Here is a 6,337-nt window from a genome sequence, read left to right on the forward strand (position 1 = left end):
AAAGGCCTTTACAAATAAGTTCTGCTGAAATGCTGTTCAAGCTCACCTGTTCTGCCACAACACCTAAAAAACCTAAAGAAGCTCAGACCTCCTTGCATTAACCCAGTGTGCAGCAAAACCTGTAGGAGCCACTCAATACAGCCCAAAGAAATACAACAAGCAGCAAGTGGGCCAATAAGAAGTTCATATAAAAATAGAAAAGATATAAAATAAGATGCAAATAAGATATAAAAATATAAAAATAATAAAATAAAAATATTGTTTAAAAGTATAAAAATAATTATTAAAATTATAAAAATAATTAAATTATTAAAGTAATCTAATTATTAATTAAATTAATTAATGCAATAATTCATTTAATTGTAAAAATTAAAACTATAAAAGTTCATACAAAAAAGTTCAATAAAAATTGGTTCGCCTTAGGTCACATAAAATCTGCCTCCGAAAAATCAAGAAGGACACTGTCTTATTGTCAAGACCATCATTTCTCGCTCTTAAAATCGGGAAAAAAAAGCACAAGGCATCAGTCTCCAGCACTATTATCAAGACTAATTAATTATGATTTCTGGAGGAGGAGCTGCACTAAGGAACAGCCTGGCCCATGTGGTCGTGTTGGAAATAAAAATCAACATTTAAACTTGCTGAAGTGAGCGAGGAGTTCGCTGCCTGGCGGGGCCTTTGCCCCCATCCCCTGTGCCCCAAATGAGGAGGACTCAGTGCCAAGAGCACCCACAGAGCCCCTGTGCCCCACAGGGTGTGACAGGGCCCGTTCCCAGCACAGCCGTGAATGCTTTGGCAGTGCCCTCTCCCTGCCCTTCACTGCGCCCGTGCACACCCACAGCTCACTTCACAGCCTCCCCAGGAGATGGAGGAGTCACGTCCAGGCTGTAAATCATATCAGCCCACTGCAATTAAACACACTGAAATTCTGAATCCAGAAAACAGGCAGCCTTGGTGATGATACAATTGCCAGCTACATCTCCCAAACACTCTGCTGCTGCCCTTCAAACGTGCTTCCCATTTACAAGCTCACAGGAGCAGCTTTACTGCCAATTCCTCCATTGATGGCACATTTTATTGACGAAATACAGCTGAGCCACCTAAAGCAATTTCAGCTACAGAATAACCTTTCACACAAGAAGTTAACCAGCTCCTCCATCCGTTTGCAGCAGATGTAGATTAGCAAACCCCACACAGACACACTCAGATCCTTTGAACAGCCAGCTGATGGCTAAGGACAGGGAAATGTTAAACACCATTTCATGCTTTGAGCTCTGGGAAGCAAAGCCTTCTGTACTCACAGGTAAAAGATCTGGATTCCCTCTCCCTCTACCTTTTCTCACCCACCTTCAGTTTCTCCTTTTCTCTGGTTTACCTTTCTCCTGCACTATAATTTTTTGTTACACTTCTACAAAGATTGTTTTAAACTTAAACAATGGTGATTAATAAATAAATAAAAGAAAGAAAAAAAAAAACTGTCCGCTCTTCCCACAAGCTTAAAAGACACCAGATGTGCACAAGGCTGTCCAGAGTGCAACTACTGGCTCTGGGGTGGTGATTTTAACAAGCAGCCACTCAAAGGGAGGCTGTGCAGCCACAGCTGACAAGTCCCCCATCACATAAATACTTCCAAAGCATCAGACTCCCACATAAAATTATGCCTCTCTTTCAAATGCAGTTGTATAAAACATTCCCTCTCTGTGACTTATGGAAGAAATCACAAGCCTTGAAATGTGCCAAGGTTTGGAACTCCAGTTAAAGAAACTTGCGAGGAAGAGAAAGTTTTAAATGCCGCTTTTATTGTCAGGCTTAATTCTGCATTGTCAGGCTTAACTCTGCATTGCTGCCAAGCCTGTCTGCAAGTGGCTTTGCCTGACCAGAGATCCCAGGGCTGACCCCTCTGGGCTGGTCCATGGGTCACCAAGAGAGCTCCCCCAGCACAGCTGCTCTGAACATCTGCCCTGCCCTGCCCTGCTCAGCTCAGCCTGGCCAAATAACCCCGGGGAGTTATTTAGGGGAAGCAGAGAGCCCCTCCAGAGCCACACAAAGCACTGCAGCCTGCTGAGGGAGGGGAATTTGCTGGCACCTCTGCCCCAGTGCAAGATTCCCTCCGGGCAGGGATTCCTGCAGCAGCAGTGCAGCTGAGCCGTGCTTGGAGCTGAGCTGCAGCTCTCCAGAGAATATCACACACACACACAAGTGCAAATTCCTCCCCCATGGCCACAGGCAGGGCCCTGCCCTGCTAGATCCATACATTTCCTAAATTCAAAGTTCCTGTTATTATTTTAAAATGCTGTAAGGATTTAAAACTACATAAAGGTGAAATTCCCGCTGTAAACACTCGAAATGATTGGGAAGAAAATGTTTGTGTTTAGAAGCTGGTTATTTAGAGTAGGTTGTCTCCAAAAGGTCCCACCTCTCCATAGTCACACACAGACACACAAGACAGCTCTCTGTGCCTCAGCCATTCCTCCTGACTGAGGAAAACCTGGTGAGGGTCTGCAAGAGACCCCAGAGAGCTCTGCAGTATTGCCCTGATAAAGCCAAACCCTGTGCTTGGAGAACAGCCCCTTCAGGATCACAGTCCAGAGCTGTATTTTCTGTGGGGTGTTGTAGCAGACAGAGGGAGATCTGAGGAGGAGGAAGCCTTTGGCGCAGGGCACACAGCTCCTCACCAGTCAAAGAGAATGCAGAAAGGAATAAATAATCAAAAGACCAGGAGTAGAAAGAAGTTGGTAAGGCTCTGAGACACACAGATCTGTTCTGAGAGTCCAACAGCACCAGGAGTATGAGGCATTTCTTTTGCTGTGTAAAGTGAATTTTGTTCTAAATTACACAATTACATAGAGAGAAGAGCCTAATAATAGCAGAATTCTGTTTTTCCACATGACTTAAGATCATGTACAAGAGAAGAGTCAAAGTTTGCAGTAATTGTGTATCTTCTAAACAGAGATGCAGTTCTCCCAGGAAAATCCTGGGAAGCTGTGTAGATGCTGTGAGAAACTTAGACTAAATAATTTCAAAAATTATTATTTCTTTTTCTGTAGCTATTGTTTATAGATATAGTTCTCTAGAGGGTGTTATTCTAGTTTACTAGTGTGAGATAGTGTGAGATATAATAGTGTGAGATGTTTCTACTCTAATCAAGTACCACCTTAGTGAGTCACATTATAAAAAATCTGCTGCTTTCATTAAACACTTTTACCTTCTGATCCACCTGAAGACTGGAGTCTTCTTTCTGTCCCTAGCTCAACAGCATCAAAAGTTGTCTGTTTGGCCCAGGAAAACAAATAAAAAAGCAAGTTTGGGCATCACCCTCTAGCCCAGTCACATTGTCAAGGAAAACATGTGCCAGCCTCCCAGATTATTGGGGAATTTGCATTAATCATTCCTGGAATAAATTGAGGGGTGCAGCAGTCACCGACCAGGGGCTGATTCATGGGGACTCCCCAGCAGCAGAACGTCCAAAGGGAAGGTCCTGGCTGTGGAAGCTGCCTGAGAGAGGCGCCTGTGGGAGGGACTGTCCCTCCTGGCCGAGATTCCCAGGCAGATAAGTGACGCCAAGTGCCGCAGGAGTGTCTGTGTGTCTGTCGCCCCCATGAACAACCATTCAGGGACGGAGAACAAAGCATCTCCTTAACGTCCTTCCAAACCGGGACAGGAGAAAAGCAAAACAACTCTTGCACCTCCCATCTCTGGGGCTGCTGCTCCTGGAGCATCTCCGTGCCCGTTTTCCCTCGGTGCGGGGTTTGTCTGTTCTAAAGCTCCATCTCCTGGAGCCGCGGCATTAACACAGCAGCGGCTCAGCTCCCGCCGAAACCAGGGGGGGAGTTCGAGAGGAAAGTTTGCAAAGCTGGGGATTTTAAAGGGGCTAGATTAAAAAATATGAAGGAGACCCTGGTTTCTGTAATGTGGAAGGTTGCCCGACCTTCCTGGGTTTGGTTTCGGGACAGGGATCTGTGGCAGCGCTGCTGTGGCAGCTCCTGTGATGTCCCAGCACAATCCCCCGTTCCCGAGGCGGCCTCTGCCGGCCGCGGATCCCGTCCCTGTCCCTGTCCCTGTCCCGGCCCTCCCTGCCCTTGGAATGTTGAACCAACAGAGCCCTGAGCTCCGACACGTCCATCATCGGGAAATGTTGCTCTCCATCACCGGGAAATGCCCCGCTCCGTCCCCCGGGAATGGCGCTCTCCATCCCCCGGGAATGCCGCTCTCCATCACCCTGGAATGCCGCTCTCCATCACCCTGGAATTCCACTCTCCATCACCCTGGAATTCCACTCTCCATCACCCCGCTCCTGCAGCGTCTCGAGTTCCCCTCCTGCTCTGCCCCGTGTCCGGAGCAGCTCCACAGCCCGGGTTTCCCATCATGGGAAGGAGCTTGCACAGGAGTTTTCTCACCTATCCAAGGAATCCTCCTCCTCCTGCTCGCTCATGGCCGTGCTGGGCTGTGTGACTTCCCTGCCAGGCCAGGCCAGGCCGTGCTGGGCCCGCTGTCCCCTCCATGTCATCCCAGCACATCCATCGTGCTGCTGGCCCACTCAGCTCTGCTTTCTCTCTCTTCTCTTTTTACACCCCGGATTTTGCTTCCCACGGGATTACAGAACTGCTTCAAGAAGTCCTTGAGGTGAATGAGGAGGAAAAGTTGATTAACAAGAGTTTACAAGTTACACAACATGGGCCTCCCATTGGTAATGGAGGGACGCCAGCAGCAATCTGTAACTCTTGTCTCACTGAAAAACACGACCTGAGACAGACAGAGCTGCAAATAACCTTTAAACTCTTCCTAGAAGTGCACTGTATGCATGAAAAATGTCAGAGTGCAGAAGGGTGTTCTGTACAGTTGCAGTCAATAGAAGGCATCAATTCTAGCAAAAAAAAAAATCTATTTATTTTTAATAAATCACTGTGTTGCCACTTAATTATTGCAACAGAAAACTCACAGAACCAAGACTCTATCAGGCTTTTGCCCGGGGTTGGTTATTTCCCCCTCACATACAATTAACAAAGAAGCTAAAAATAAAAGCTTGATTCTTTTGTACCAGACTCAGGATAGTGATGATGCAGCTTCTCAGCGAACTGCTTGAGCAAAGGACAGTACACACACAAAACAACTCACAGGCTGAAGCAGATTATTTTAGCCCATTTCCTGCATCCCCCAGGCCAGGCATCAACTGAAACACAATTCCAATTTACTCTTCCAGCTATGAGCATTTCCTGCTGAAATGTTTAAAAACAATACTTGGTGCTGCAGAGGTGCCCCAGCCTTGGAAACCTCCAGAACACAATTTTTGTATTAAAAATAGTTCACTTTGTGGGAGTCCACAGTAGATCCCAAAAGGATTTTCCAAAGAAACCCCAGTCAGTCCTGGAGCTGGTCAGCAGTGCAAAGAGCAGCAATAATCCCTTCCCAAAGCTTTGTGCTGGCAGGGAGCTGCAGGCAAGGACAGCCCCAGAGGTCCGTGGGCTATGCTGTCCCCAGCTCCATTTGGGACACAGGAGGATTCCAGGATTTACTTGTCCTAGAGCAAACCTCTCCCACTGGGAGCAATGCCCTTGCATGGTCTCTCAGTAGAAGTTGCTGCCCATAAATCAACCCTGAAATCCAACAACCTCTGCTCCATTCACTCAACTCAAAGATTTTTTGAACACTTTAAATCCAAATCCAGTCTCTACAACCCCAAATCCATGCTGTATTAGAAAGCTCTCCCTGGGGCAAGCTTTCAAGTATTCCCTGAGGTTTGGAAATCAAGGTTGGCAGAGAACCTTGGATACCATAAGGAAATAAATTTTTAACTTTTTTAAGTATCAAGAGCAGAATTGAGTGCTGACTTCAACCTCATACTCTGAAGAACAGATTCCATTTCACTTTCTATTCTGTCATTTTTTTATAGGAACCCCACTCACAAACGCCATCAAGCACACGCTGGTTGAACCTCACGTTTCCTTCAAGCAGAACCCTCCATTTGGAGTATGCAAACACAGCATCACAGAGTGCCAGAATAATTTGGGTTGGGGAGGATCCTAAAGCCCACCCATGGCAGGGACACCTCCCACTGCCCCACGCTGCTCCAGCCCCAGTGTCCAACCTGGCCCTGGACATTCCAGGGATCCAGGGCAGCCCAGCACCATCAGTCAGGACTTTCTTCCCCACATCCAATCTAAACCCACTCCCAGTCTGAAGCCATGTGCTCTGGGGTGTGTAATTTAAACCAGATTTCATTAAATGTAGGGTGCACATTTAGGATTAAGATCTTTGCTGTGAGGTTGAAGCATTATTTCAACTTTTATTAGTCTTTAAAATAAGTTGCAGATACAGCAATGGATCCATACCTCCAAAT

This window comes from Melospiza georgiana, chromosome 11 (assembly GCF_028018845.1).
Source record: "Melospiza georgiana isolate bMelGeo1 chromosome 11, bMelGeo1.pri, whole genome shotgun sequence".
Taxonomy (NCBI): Eukaryota; Metazoa; Chordata; class Aves; order Passeriformes; family Passerellidae; genus Melospiza; species Melospiza georgiana.